The sequence below is a fragment of the Dipodomys spectabilis genome, unplaced genomic scaffold, assembly GCF_019054845.1.
Source record: "Dipodomys spectabilis isolate Male_0828 unplaced genomic scaffold, ASM1905484v1 ptg000513l, whole genome shotgun sequence".
Lineage (NCBI taxonomy): Eukaryota > Metazoa > Chordata > Mammalia > Rodentia > Heteromyidae > Dipodomys > Dipodomys spectabilis.
Window position 1 is genome coordinate 1657614 of NW_024871190.1, and position 15607 is coordinate 1673220.

General features: G+C 38.7%; 1 pseudogene; it reads right to left on the reverse strand.

Annotated features, from left to right (window-relative positions):
- Positions 1-11999: 11999 nt before the first annotated feature.
- LOC122099427 lies at positions 12000-12099 on the reverse strand (annotated as a pseudogene).
- Between the last annotated feature and the right edge of the window lie 3508 nt (positions 12100-15607).

Genomic DNA, 15607 nt, shown 5'->3' on the forward strand with positions numbered 1-15607 from the left:
AACCAAGTAACAGAAGTTTCATTGGGGACTCATATTTGTAATTCTAGCTACTTAGGCTAAAATTTGAGGATACTGTTTAAAGCTCAGCTCAAGTATAGGTGTTCATAAGATGTGTGTGTGTGTGTGTGTGTGTGTGTGTGTGTGTGTGTGTGTGTGTGTGTGTGTGTGTTTGTGTTTGGCAGTCCTGGTGCTTGAACTTGCACCATTTTGCTCAATAATCTACAACTCTCAGATTTTAGTGGTTCATTGGAGAAAAGAGTGTCATGGACTCTCCTCAATTTTCAGCCTCCTGAATCTGGCTTAGCTATACATGATTATTTTCTCTCCAATTAACCTCCCCACAAAAACCAAATGTTATGGTTGGTCCCATGGATGCCCTGAGACAACATCTGAGCTTCAATTTCCACTCCCAGGAAAAGTAAAAAAGAAAAAAAAAAGAAAAATGTGGAAGCAAGCACATATTAATGTTTTAAAATGACCCAAATGTTGATGGTTATATGTGTAATCCTTTTTACACAAGAGGCTGACAACTGACAATTGCAGAGTCAAGTCAGTCTAGGAAGGAACATGCTTGAGATTCTTATCCCCAGCTACACAGCACAAAGCCTTGAGCTGTGGCTGAGGTGGTAAAGCACCAATCTTGAGTGTAAAAGCTAAGATATAGGCCCCAGTGACAGATGTCAAGCCACAGGATCCATAAAATTTTCAAAGGAGAGAGGATGAAGATAGGCTGAAATCTGAGAATCATTGTTCAAAGCTACCCCATGCAAGAAAGTCCATGAGGCTTTCTCTGTGTATGCATCTGTGTGCTATGTTTGGCTTGAATTTATGCTGTTTTTTTCAAGGATAGATCATTACCACTACGAGTTTTTCAGTGATTAATTGGAGCTAAGAGTCTCATGGGATTTCCTGCTTTGGTTGGCTTTGAACCGTGATCCTCAGATTTCAGCCAACTGATTCATGCTGGGCTTTGCATAAAACTCATCTCCTATTAACTACCAAGAGTTAAAAAAAACCTGTAGTTGAGCTGTGGCCCAAGATGCAAACTGGGCAGTCACATTCTAGTACAGCACCCAGGGTTTTAGTTCAAGCACAAAGACAAAACAAATATTGCCACAAGCTATACTTTGGCTCATGTGCAAAGCCACTACTCTTGAAGAAAAAGCTCTGGCATTGCATCCGCGCCCTGATATATAGCCCCAGGACAAAAACATATACAAAAGTAAAAAAAAAAAAAAAAACAAGGAAAATTTTAACAAGATAAAGTGGAAAAAAACATATTAATATTTTTAAATGACCAATGGTTTTGTGGTTCATGTGTGTAATCAGAGCACTTCAGGAAGCTGAAATATGAGGATCACGGTTTGAAGCCAGACTACCCAGAAAAGTACATTAGAAACTTATGTCAAATAAACAAAAAAAGCTAGAAGTGAAGCTGTGGTTGAATTTGTAAAACATCGTCCTTAAGTCAAAAAGCTAAGAAACAGAAGGGCACTGCTGGCTCTACACTGTAATCTCAGGAGGCTGAGATATGAAGACCATGGTTCAAATCCAGCCTTGTCAGGAAAGTTCATGAGACTCTTGTACTCCAATTAACCACCAGATAACCTGAAGTGGCTCTGTAGGTCAACTGGTAGAGCATTTGCCTTAAGTTGAAAACCACAAAGACAGCACCCATACCGAGTGTTCAACCCCTACCCCCTTCAAAATAACTAAGGAACAGCAGTGTGGCCCAAAGATCAGGTCTACTGGACAAAATAAAATGTACTGAGGTAGAAGGCAAGAAAGAGCTGGTTAAAAATATTAAAAATAAGCCGGGCACCAGTGGCTCATGCCTGTAATCCTAGCTACTCAGGAGGCTGAGATCTGAGGATCAGAATTCCAAGCTAGCCCAGGCAGGAAATTCTGTGAAACTCTTATCTTTAATAAAGCACCAGAAAACTGGAAGTGGTTCTATGGCTCAAGTGGTAGACTGTTTGCCTTGAGCTGAAGAGCACAGAGACAGCAACTAACCCAGAATTTAAGCCCCACAAATGACCAAAAAAAAAAAAAATTAAAATGTCTGCAGTTGATTTCCCATGCCTTTAAATCCTAACTACCCAGGAGGCTGAAATTTAAGGGTTGTAGTTCAAATCCAACCCAAGCAAGAAAGTCCATGAGACTTGTTAATGTAATTACAATACTAGGGCTTGAACTTGCCCTGTTTTACACAAGGCTAGATACCTTTCTACTACCAGCAGCTTTTTGGTGATTAATTGGAGATAAGAATCTCATACTTTGCTGCTCAGACTGGCTTCAAATCAAGATCAGATTTCAGCCTCCTTAGTTGTGCTGGGCTTTGCATGAGACTTTTCAAAAGAATGAAGCTGGAAGTTTATCTGTGGCTCAATTGGCAGAACTGAGAAAAATCTCCGAGACAGTGGCCAATCCTTACATGCAGAAAAAAACATAAAAATTTTCTTTTTTTTAATTTTTATTTTTTATTGTGAACATACTGTACCGAGTGGTTACAATTACATGGGCAAGATAATGAGTACATTTCTTATCAAGCATTGTAGTCTCCTCCTTTGTTTCCCCTTCCTATCCCTTCCCATCCTCTCTCACTCCCCCACCCAATCCTCCCTGCTACCCCCCCTTCCCCGCACCAAAGTTGTAAAGTTCATTTTTCGATGTAACGACTTGTACATCTCATTGTTGCAATGGGTCCACCTATATCCCTATTTAAACGATTTGTTTTTCCCCTTCCTCTCCACAAATTATACCGACATCAAATACAGTGAAAGCAGGAGTTATACTGTGGGGAAGGGACATACAAAGCAACAAAGAAATAATCTTATAAATGTGTTAGAAACAATCGCATGAAAAAAAACATTTGAATACATATCTTCGTGTTCATTTCCCTAACATTTTCAAAAGTAAATAATAGTAGTTGTATAATATAGAAAAAAATCAAAAACCATGTTTAATATGATACAAAGGAAAACTATGTTTCTTTTTAAATGTAGCAAATGAGAACATAGTATAAAGTTTCAAAATGACATGCTGAGAGAAAGGGAAAAAGGAAAAATTTTAAAATTCATGTAAATATTAAATACAAGCTGACATGACCAAAATATAATGTGATCAAAAACTTATCTCTCAGTTATCTATCACTTGCAATTACTTACAAATAATTGTCCCTCCATTTTCAGCAGCAACCATGGAAATTTAGACATGACCTCTCTATGCAGCCTAGACTGTGTAAGGGTCTTCCTGTTTTAGCCTCTTGAATTAGATCTGCAGGCATTGCCCTCATTTTAATATATGAGGTTTCCTTTAAAATTAATATTAAAATAATGGATTCTCTATAAAGCAAGACTAAACATCAGAGATCCACCAGAGATCCTCTGAGGGATACAATCAAAACATTAGAAAAGCACGTAAGTAACAGAAAGATTTAGCATTTTTTGGATGTGCTGGGGATGAACGCAGGGCCTCATGCTTGCTAAGCACGTATAAATTTCAGTGACATTAATTATATCCACACCATTACCTCTATTTGTGAACTATCTTGTTGATACTGATGGAATCAACACAATCATTGAGTAATAATCACCCCAATGACCTTCCCCAGAAATTTTGATCTTCCATTTTCTCTTATAAAATGGTTTAGTCAATGTTTCACATAAATAGTAGATTATTTTTTGTGTCCATCCGTGACAGATATATATTAATTGCAGCATTTTTGTGGATGTCATATTCCATTAATGCTTACCTCATATTTTGTAAACCTGTATATCTATAGACACTCCAGGTAATTCCAGCTTCTGACTATTGTGAACTTTGCTGTTATTATTGGCATATGAGCTATTAGTTTTTTCTTTTCAGTTCTTTTGGTTACGCAATGAGCAATGGAATTGCTGGGTAATGTGATAATGCTGTTATGTTAGAAGAATGTGTCATATTGTACCATAATTCCTATATCACTTTTCATCAGCACAGAAATATACAAAAGGTCAATAAAATGTATTTCAAATGTATTTCAAACCTTCTACAGATGTGCCCTAAAAAATGATTTTTTTTTACTTTTTACTTGCTTTTATTTAGGCCATGCAGGCCTGGAGCTATGTAGCATTGTCTGGAGCTGAAGTGAGAACAATTCCAAATGCCACTGACCTAGCCTCCAAAAACATTTAATCTTGTAGCCATTTTCTCTAGAGATAAAATTTAGTGATTATATGCATTTTTACTCTTCTAAAATAAGGTTTTCAACTTTAAAATGACTTATATAAATGTAACACCTCTGTGTACCTTCTTTTTATTAAGAAGAAAATTTATATTTATAAGAAATATAAAAGGACAAAAAAGCTTCTCAGCAGGAAAATACATTACAATCACATTCTGATTCTGACCCAAGCACATAAAATACAATACAAAAAATAATAAAATTAGAGCTCATCTAAAGCAAAATGAAGAGTAAGGCCAGGCGCAGAGGTCAAGTGGTAGAGCACTAGGTTGCCCAGCACCAGCCTCTGAATCAAAACCGCAGTATTGCCAAGTGATAAAATAAAGTATTGAAAGTTAAGGTAACATGCAGGTAAAATATGATGGACAACAAAGAGGGACACACCTGTAATCACAACACTTAGGAGACTAAGCAGTATAATTATGAAGTTAAGATCAGACTTGGCTACATAATGAGACTGCATCTTAAATAACATAGAATAAAATAAATCAAACAAAAATTGTAATAACTAGGGTGTAGTTTAAGTGTAATTAAAGTAGTTTTGTATGCACAAAAATTACATGCTTTGATAACTACAACTTTCAGTTTACACTGCAGTACAAGGTGCTCAGAGGCTGGAATCCCTCCAGAGGAACTCTATGGCAGTTGATGCACTTGTATTCTTGGCTGGACTGAGGGTTTTGCTAGGCAAACAGTGTTTTGATCTCAATTCGTGGATCCCACTTTCAACTCTTTTTTTTAGTACACCACCTACAAATCTCCCCCATCTCAATAACAGGGCCTTCTGGCTTTCAAGTGAAGTTATCTTTGATATCTCTTAGGGTTCTCCTCCCCTTTGTCTGGAACTGCTCTGTTCCTGGGCCCACATTCAGCAGCTTATTCTGAGAAGAGTTGTAACTATATGCTAGCCATCTCTATCCATTACCATCTCCACCTCAAATTAGTCTTTGGTATCAATATGAGTCTGGTCAGAGGATAGAGACAGCCTGGGCTGGCTTTGAACCATAATCCTCAGACCTCAGCCTCTTGAATAGCTAGGATCACAGGAGTGAGCGACTGGCACCTGGCCATCATTTCTTTCTTCCAGGAAAATTTAGGGGGGTGGAATAGCACAGCAGCACATACATTTGATAGCAACTGCCCCAGGGTGAACCAGATGCTCAGATAAAACCACTGACTTTGATATTGCCTTTGGTATCCAACAGGATATTGTTGGAATTAAGGTCTCAGTGTGTGATTCTGTTCTGGTGTGGGTAGTGAACAGCACTTACAATTGGTGTGAAGAGCCTCTTGGTTTCATCCTCTTATAGGCGGCAGGATTTTGAGATCCACCCCAGAAGGTATCCCCCTACTGGCCAGTTCCATTGATGAGATACATATACTCTTCCTTCTCCATCACCTGGTACAACCTGATGGTGTGTTTGTGCCATACCTTCTTAAAAATGTCCACTTCATTCTTTAACTGATGACTGGAGGACTCTCTCTGTTATGCCATGGTTGCAGGACCTCCTCCCCGCCCCGCAAGAAGACCACCGAGAGTCAGACTCTACAGCTGTTTTATTTAAACGGGCTGCAGCTTGGGCCTCTTCTTACACTCCGACACAGCGGAGCCTAGGAGGAGAGCCCTGAGCTAAGGATTTGCAGGTCTTATAAAGGCACACAATCAACCAAGTGTTTGGATTACCACCACGTGTTGCTTTGCTAGACAGAAACAAGCAACAAGTGGTCACTGTCTCAAACTTTAGCCTTTCAACCCCCGCCCCCCCCACGCTTGATTTATGGTCCTGAGCCACAATCTTGTGGCTCTGGCCCAAAACTAAACTTCAACAGCTCTTGATCTTGAACGAGTATACCAATAACAATCAGTCCATTTATCTTTTCTTGAGGCGTATGCCCAGTGGTTGGGTAGGATGCTTGGAGACTTCCCATGTTTCCTGATGGTCATCCAGGGCAAAGGGGTCAGCTGGTCTGGCATGGGAACAGTGGATCAAAGCAGCAACGCCGTCCATCTTAAGGGCAGTGGGTGTAGCCAGTAGCACTATGTAAGGTCCCTTCAATCGTGTTTCCTGAGATTGCAAATTGTGCCTTCGAACAAACACCCAGTCCCCTGGTTTAAACAAATGTGGGATAGGAATAGAAGCAGAATCATATAATGCTCTAAGTTGGGGCCACATACTCTTATGCACCAGCTGTAAATAGTCAAGCTAACACAGAAATTCAGTATCATCCAAATCAGCAAGCAATTAAGGACAAGCCGATAGGGTGAATTTCTTGTTGTAAACAAGGCAAAAGGAAGGAGTGATACCCAGTCTACACCAGTCTCCAAGGCCAATTTAGTTAAGGTCTCTTATAGAGTCTGATTCATACCTGCCCTGAACTCTGGGGTCTATAAGCACAGTGCAATTTCCAATCTGTCCCCAATGCAGGAGCTATTCCCTGACTTACTTTTGAGACAAAGGCTGGTCCATTGTCTGACCCATTGGGGGATGGGAAGCCATACCTGGGTAGAATTTCTTCCAGGATCTTCTTAGCCACGATATTTGTGGTCTCATGCTTTGTTGGGTAGGCTTCAACCCATACTGAAAATGTTTCTACATAAACTAGCAAATTTTTATATCCAAATTTTCCAGTTTTAATTTCTGTGAAGTCTATTTCCCAATACACAACTGGCCTATCTCCATGGAGGCGAGCTCCTTTTGTAACCGGCTGATTGGGGGCATTGGTGAGTTGACAGGCTTTACAATTTTTAACAATGTCCTCAAGAGTTGATTCCCTTGCCTTTTTTACTTGAGTGTCAGATCAAGTTCTGCATTCTTCAGGTTCCCATGTGAGAGACCCGATGGATTCTCTTAAGAATCCCCTTGCCCAATCTTTGTGGCAAGGTAAGTTTCCCCTCACCAGTTTTCCACCAGTCTTTGTTTCCTTCTCTGCCAGGGGGTTTATAGGCCTTGGGAATTTTCTTTATCCACTCGAAGTCTTCTTGGGAATTCTGAGGCTCAGGAGGCAAAGCTCGTGGCCCTGGGTCTACTAGAGTCAGTACTTATGCTCCGGGCTGGAGGGCCGCCTCCTTAGTTGCCTGATCAGCCAAGTTATTTCCTTTGGTTAATGAATCAGTTCCCTTTTGATAGCCAGGGCAGTGCATGATGGCAATATTTGCTTTTTCCCATAAGGCCTGGATGAGGCTTAAAATTTCTTGTTTGTTTTTAATAGTCTTTCCCTCAGCTGTCAGCATCCTCCTCTCTTGGTAAATGGCTCCATGGACATGCACGGTGGCAAAAGCATACCGACTGTCTATGTAAATGTTTAGTCTCTTCCCTTTTCCAATCTGTAGGGCTTTTGTTAGTGCCACTAGCTCTGCTCTTTGTGCAGATGTTCTCTGGTGGAGTGCTTCTACCCACACTATCACAGTGTCCATGGTGACTGCTGGGCCCATGTACCTTTTTCCATCTCGAATGAAACTGCTGCCATCTGTGAACCAGGTATGCTCAGCATGAGATAGTGGTGAGTCCAACAAATCTGGCCTCTTTTCCTTGGCCCGGTTTCTCTTTTCATGGTCCATTTTACATTCTCTGTCCTTGCTTTCCTGTCTTTGCTCCTCTATCTCTCTTATTGTAAACCTTTCCTGCCGTAGCTACTAGATCCCTAATTATAGACTTTTCACCAAGGCTGTCTAGAGCCTGCAACTTTATGTCTGGTGCAGCTTGATTTATATAGGCAAACATAATCATCTGAGCCAACTCCTGGGTCTCAAGATCATATGGAGTATATTGACTAAAAGCTTCCAAGAGCCTCTCAAGGTATGCTGCTGCACTTTCACTTACTCCCTGTCTTACATCATAAACCTTGGCCATATTAGTAGGTCGGCAGGCCGCCGCCTTGAGACCTGCCAACAGAGCCTGGTGGTACATGAGGAGATGCTCCCTACCTTCAACTGTCTTGTAGTCCCATGTTGGTCGGATCTCAGGAAAATAGGCAGCGATCAGAGCAGGATCCGTGACGGGCACTCCTGTGGGCCACGGATATGTTTCTGGTCTGCCTCTCAGATATGGTCTCTCTCTTCAGTGGTAAAAAGAACTTGTAAAAGCTGACTGCAATTATCCCAAGTGGGCTGATGAGTAAAGTGAATAGTTTCAAGCAAATGAATTAAATCCTGGGGTTTCTCAGAAAAGGGGGCGTTTTGTATGCACCAATTGTATAGAGCACTGGTAGAAAATGGACACTATTGAGTTGCTGTTGACCATCCACATCCACAGTACCTATGGCACGTAAGGATAAAAACAGCTGCATTAGATGGGGGGTTGATCCCACTGCAGCGTTGAGTGACTGGCCCCTCAGAAACTTTGAGGGCAGGTGCCAAGTGTTCTATAGCTCCCTCCTCCTCTTGATCATTCTCAGGTTCTGCAAAAGGAACCTGGGAAGCGGAGTATGGGGGAGGACACATTTCTTCTTCCAAGTTATCTCCCTGAAAAACCCGGGAGTACACTTTCTTTTCCTCTTTCTTAGTTTCTTTTTGTAAGTCTAGGGGGCTAGATGGAGTGTTGCACATGGTTTCCAGTCCTGTCAGTCATACAGTCCAAAAAACAATACAAACAAAACACATGCAGGCCTGACAGTTATTAAAAAAAATGCTTACAAAGTGGAGATCCCCCAAATTGGTCCACTGACTCCTGTCATGGCGGGGTTCCATACCCATGCCCCACAGCAGAAGGAGCAGACCCACAGTGGGCGAGTTGGGCTTCGGTTAGAAGGCTCTCTTGGTCAGTTCTGGCCCAACACCAAACCAACCCTCGCCCCACAATTCACACAGTGGGGTTCCAAGGACCTCCCCCCCCCCCCCCCCCCGCCCCACACAGCAGGGTTCCAAGGACTCCTGCCCCACACGGTGGGATTCCAAGTACCCCCCGCCCCCATACGGCGGGGTTCCAAGGACCCCGCTCCATTTGGTGGGGTTCCAAGAACCCCTGCTCCACACAGCAGGGTTATCCCCTCCCCACAAGAGGATATGGAACATCTCCCAGTTCCTCCAGTGTTGTCATGCAAGCAGGTCCACTTTGACAACCCTTTACGAATTGGAGGGGCCATCCTCACAAGGGAAAATGAAAGTAAAACAGACAAACAAGAAGACAAGACAAATGAACAAAGACAGCGCTGTTTTACCTTTGGAGTCTGAGGTCTCCGGGATCTTTGGGGCATATCCCGAACCAGCCCCCACTAATATGTTATGCCATGGTTGCAGGAACACCCCCCCTGCAAAAAGACCACCGAAAGTCAGACTCTACAGCTGTTTTATTTAAACGTGCTGCTGCTTGGGCCTCGTCCTACACTTCGGTACAGCAGAGCCTAGGAGGAGAGCCCTTAGCTAAGGATTTGCAGGTCTTATAAAGGCACACAATCAACCAGGTGTTTGGATTACCACCACGTGTTGCTTTGCTAGACAGAAACAAGCAACAAGTGGTCACTGCCTCAAACTTTATCATTTCATCCCTTCAGGAGTATTTTAACTGCCACTTCCATGTGTGTGAGGTGTGGATTGTCAGCTTCACTTGTCCATTGTTACCATGGTCAATGAGCTCTTTCATCTGGTATTGATTGATGATCTCTTCATTGAAGGATATGGAGGATGATTTTTACACATGTAAATTATTCAGACACATATATTTTGTTTTTAAAATATTTATAATGTGAATATTTAAAGTTATTTTTTGAATTTTTTTCCTGAGGTAATCACAAGTCATATATATGTCTAGAAACTTTGAAAAATACTCTTACTGCTTTGCACCAGGGGCTTCCACCTCTACTAGTAACTACTGAGGAGGCTTAAAAATAGAACCAGGCCGAAAGTTTAGTGGACCTCCTTCTCAATCTATAGCTGGGTGCATTGAATCATTTCTACCACACTGCATTATCTACAGGCTAAGATTGGAAGGACTGCGGAATCCAGGCCAGCCAAGGTAGGAAGCTAGACAAGTTGGTCTGCAACTCTGATGCCATTGATGTTGGGAAGGCTAAAATGACAGATCAGGTGCATGTTCTTGTGGAAAGGGAACACCTATCCTAAAATTAACCACTGATATGACGCCAGCCTAGCAAGAGCAATAACTCAAGTCGAAATCCCCACTTTCCCACAACCAAAATAAGTATATACATTAATATGCAAAAACTTAGTAGAATCCGTTCTTTGCTCTAATATCAGCTTTATCTGATTATCATATGATGTCACAGAATAGGTTCTTTATTAAACTTAAGATATATTTTAAAAGACCTAGAAAACTCTTTCTCACTTATTAAGTGCAAATGTATGGCAAATTGTCTCATTTCTTACATATTTGACTATCACTATAAATTCAGCTTATGATTAGTATGAATAGTAACATGTTCTGATTAATTACTTTACTTTGTAACAGTTTTTAAACTTTTTGCTTCTCTACTGAAGTTTAATTATTAAACCAAAATCAACTACTGGGGAAATACATGGACACCTCATTCCGACTGGTACTCAAAGTCTCTGGTTAGGGAATTCTGATGAAGACAAGGAAGAAGATGAAAAAGTGAGGAATGGTATCATTTGCAAGAAAAAAATGGAGAAGGATCCAAGCAAATTTCTTCTTTGGCCTGCTGAAATTAATCGGCTTTCTACAGTGTGGCGAAAACTTTCGAAAAAGGCCACTCGTGTGAATACTAGGGATGACGATGAGTATACCGCTCTTCATCAGGAAACCTACAGTTGACACTGAGACATTTTCCATGAGTTGGTGGCTCGAGGCAGATATTCATGCAATAACTGTGAATGGCTGGACACACCTGCACAGTGCTTATACGTGGAATAATACCAGTGTGGCTTCATTCTTACTTCATCATGATGCATATACCAATGTCTAAACGAAAGGCCTCTTGACCCCCTTGCAACTTGCTGCTGGGAATAGAAAGAGCAAAGATACGTTTGATCTCCTTCTTTTGAACCATTATATTAAACCAGGTCTGAAGAACAACTTGGAAGAAACTGCATTTGATACTGCCAAAAGATAAGTATGTGTGACTACCTCTTTGAAGTTGTGAAAGGCTGTACAAATTGTTCTCCTATGTCTTAATGATTTGGATAAGTTACTTAAATTTCAAAAATGCCAGTCCATCCTTTGTCTCTGCACAAAATATTTTCACAATACAAAGCCACAGCAATAGCTTACTTTAAAATTCATGGATTCCATGGTATTCTTCCAAATGAATTGCCTGACTTTGATGTCAAAATATATTCAAGAGTTGTTTGTATACATATATAATGATTTCTGTAGAGCTTGTGATTTTTTAAATCAGAAATAATTTTACCGTATCTGTTGAAATGAGTAGTACAGAATCTGAAGATATTTCCGGTGCTTGTCTAAAGAAAGTATATTTTAACATATTCTGTATTCTGTTTGTAAAATGTCCATAATCTATTTCATTCTCTCCTAGATATAATACTTTGAATACTACATTGTTATATATTATATAAATTTATTAATAAATGTGTCCTTACAGATTGCATTCCATATAAAAACAGTTTAAGATTCTTTTTTCTCCTAGGTCCTTATAGTATTTTATTTCTTTGGGATAAAATTAAAATGTTATCTAATTTCAAAAGTTTTGTAAAGGTTATGCTATGTAAAGACATTTCTAAGGTGAAGATTTAATACACTGATATCAAACTATAATTATATGAATCACATATGTTGTTACACTTGTATTTTTGTAATCAACTTTTTAATAAGTGCTTTTCATTTCTAGCAACTGAAGAATGAAAAATATGGAATAATTAGCATATTTTCATATCATCCTTGTCCAAGTGGCATGTTAATCTCTATATTGTTGTAATTTATGTATACGTGCTGCCGAAGCATGTAGTATCCTGTAAATTTAAGAAGTTAATGATGCAATCTTTATACAGGCATTTTTCCTTGGTTGTCTATTTGTAACAAGGAAACCTTATTGTTACTAACAATGCTATTGATCTTATTTCTCTGAAATTCTGTGTATAGTGGAAAAAACATATTATTCGGTAGATTGCTCACACTTGCATTTTTTTGCCAATGACTATTTTAAGTATTTTTCATTTTAAACTTGATCATACTTTGAAGCCTTTATAGCTAGGTTCAAAGAGATGGCTTTTCAAGTACTTATTTATCAACTGAGTTAGCTTTGTGGAGCTAATGGATTCAAAGTAAGCCTTGCTGAAGTGCTACTTCTAAACTTTTGCAGCTTAAAATTTCCCAAATGAGGTTTTAGTGGCACAAATGTCTACTGATCCTTTACCCTTCTTCCATATAGTAACAGACCAAACAGAATATCTTACCCTGACAGCAAAGATTATCTTAGTGGAACAAAACTAATCTTAGTTACAAGGGATCATAGAGAAATAAACAGTTCTGACTAGAAAGTATTTTATCAAAATGTAATTATTATACCTACCATTTCAAAAATAGCTAAAGCCAAGAAGGTGAAAAAAATTGTTCTTTTGCATGATTACCTAATGTCCTGACCTGTCTACCATCCAACCAGGCAGGAACATACACTACTGAATTTCTATCACCAAATATTTCCATAGATCCAGGAGAAGTCCATATATTTCTCCTTGATATTAGGCCTTAAATTGGTAATGTTTTAATGACAGTGTTTCCTCTTGCCTCTAGGCTGTAAATCTACAAATGGTAAAGCTTTAGGTCTAACTCTACCAAACTCTGAGGTAGAGATAATGGAATAATACTGTAAAACAGAGTTGCCTTTGATACCCTAACCACAACAGAAAAATGAAAAATATTTCCTTATATTATATATAGTTATATATTTTGTATGTATATGTGCTAATTTTATATTTCACACAATGAAACTTACTAGAATTAATCGATGATTTGACAAATAAATTGATATTTATTACAATAAATAGATTGGAATATAAATAATTAGGTTTAGAATATATATTAGGATATAAGAAGTATCAATGCAATGTCTTCGGTATAAATTTATGATACCTTCTAAGTGTTCTTAATCTACTGAATTCACAAGGTAAAAAAAAAAATGTTGTTTTCCTCTAATCTGCAAGGGATTTTACTCTGCTGCTCTGTATATTGTTTTAACTCGCTGGACCCAGAATGGTTTTCCCCATATTTCTGATCATACCCAAATATTGCTGATATGATGTGCAAAAGGTATTATTATTCTACAGGACCCACGCGTCCTAGGATCCCAGGTCCCAGTTATCTGCATCATCAGATAACAAGGGCAAGTCTTCTCACCTAAGCCCATGCAACATGCCAACAGAAAGTAATTGAAGACTCATCTTAACTTCTCATTTCCTATAATAATTTAGGGCCTCAATTACACAGGGTTTAGCAGTAAGCAATTGTGAAATGCAAGGCAACTTAAAATGAAAGATGAGATCACAAAATCTGAGAGAAACTACTGTAATTCACACTTTCAATTTACAGATGACCAGCCCATATGAGTGAACAAGATCACAAATGTCACAAGAATATCTTTAATACCCCTCTCCTAATGATTAATGAAAGATTTCAGTCCAGTATAAGTAGGCCAAAAAATAGTTCCTGGAAAGATAAGATCCATAATTTGTCTACCAAGGCTCAGAAAACTTGAATTAGAAGTCAAATAGAATTCAGAAAAACATTAATTGAGAAGATCCTTAGTGCTTCAAAACACTGGTACTTCAGTAAAACTTGGTTATGTAGTATAAAAAGGTTGTCATTTTCAAATCAATGGTAACCTATATTTAATCTCCTGAAAATATATTCCTTTTAAAATAATTTTTTTAGGGGGTCTGGGTGTGGGGCCTGATCTCTTGGCCTAGGCGCTGTCCCTCTGCTCTTCAGCTTAAGGCTAGCACTCTACCACTGGGGCCACAGCACAACTTCAAGATTTTTTTCTTTTTGGTTTTTTCTTTTTGATTTTAAAAGATCAAGAATATTTGCCTTATCATGTTGTTTGATGTTTTCCTTAAGAAATATGACTTCAAGTCTTGAATATGGGTACTTATCAGAGATGTGACAAACATAAAATCTGTCTTCTATTTCTATCATATTCCTCCACAGTAATAAATTTTAGTTTTCTTCTTTTCCCAAAAGTTATAGGTAGTAGAAAATATTATCCCATGTAAAATAAAATAATTACAAACCATTGTACGAAGACATTTATAAAAACTGCTAGTTAGCAAAACATTCTAAGCCATTTATAAACTTTCTTGTTGACTAAAGATTAATCTTACAAATGGATAAGAATAAAATCATGTCTAGGTCCTTCACGTCTCCAGTCTTTCAAATTGTTATTGCAGATGAATTAATTATGGAAATATAAGCTGATATCAGTTCAAGTATATGCAGGTTTTGAAATGCCATGGAATGTATATAAACCTGTCAAAGTATGAACAGTTTAACAGAATGACTATCAAGAAGTTGAAACCAGAGAAGAATATTAGTAAAAACATAGAATGAATGAAAAATTAAAAAGTGGCAAGTACAACTAGAATACTCAATGTACACATGTGATAAAGGAAGTGGTAAATCTGAAATAAATCTTGGAGAAGGGGTTGGTTGAGAATGATAAAAGGAGTGACTCTGATCCAGAAGCACTGGACAATTACATGGATATATTTAATTGTAACACACTACCACAGCCTTTTGAAATTCAGTTAAAAACACAACAAAAACCAAACACACAAATATCACAACCAAACAGCAATCTCTAGAGAGTATGAATATGACCTCTCAAAATTTTAAATAGTTAATCAAAGGTAGTATGGGAAAAGCAAACCAACTGTTCAAAGAGGGCAGTTTGGGGTAGGGGAGAATTTTGAACAGATTTAAATAGATTGTCTAAGGTTATAAATCACTTACATCTGCAGCAAATATTTTCTAATGGGAGATCTCTTTGTCTGAACTGGATATTCCAGTCCTGAGATGCACTTGATAGCTGGTGAATATAGAATGGAAGAAACAAGATCAAAACCCATTACTCCACTGGAGAGAAAACAGTCCTCTATGTTTTCTCTCATCTCTCTTTACTACTCTTTTTCATACTTTTCAGTCAAGTGATTTTGAATTATGTCTTTCCTTCTTTGTTCTGGCAAAGTAATCGGTCAATGTAATTCACTAAAGTTTATTTGCCATTTTTTCTATTATGCTGTTTACTTGTCCAAGCGAGTCCATTAAACTTCCCTCTTGCCTTTGGTTGCCATGAAAACCCAACATCTATGATAATGAGGACAAACTCTTATGTAAAACATTGTCTCCAAAAAAACAATCGAAGAAGCTGTGATCAAAAATATTTAGCTATACTTTTTTGTTCTTTTACCTTGAAAGTCTTCTTGTGTCTAAAGTGCCAACAAAAATAAGTACTCCA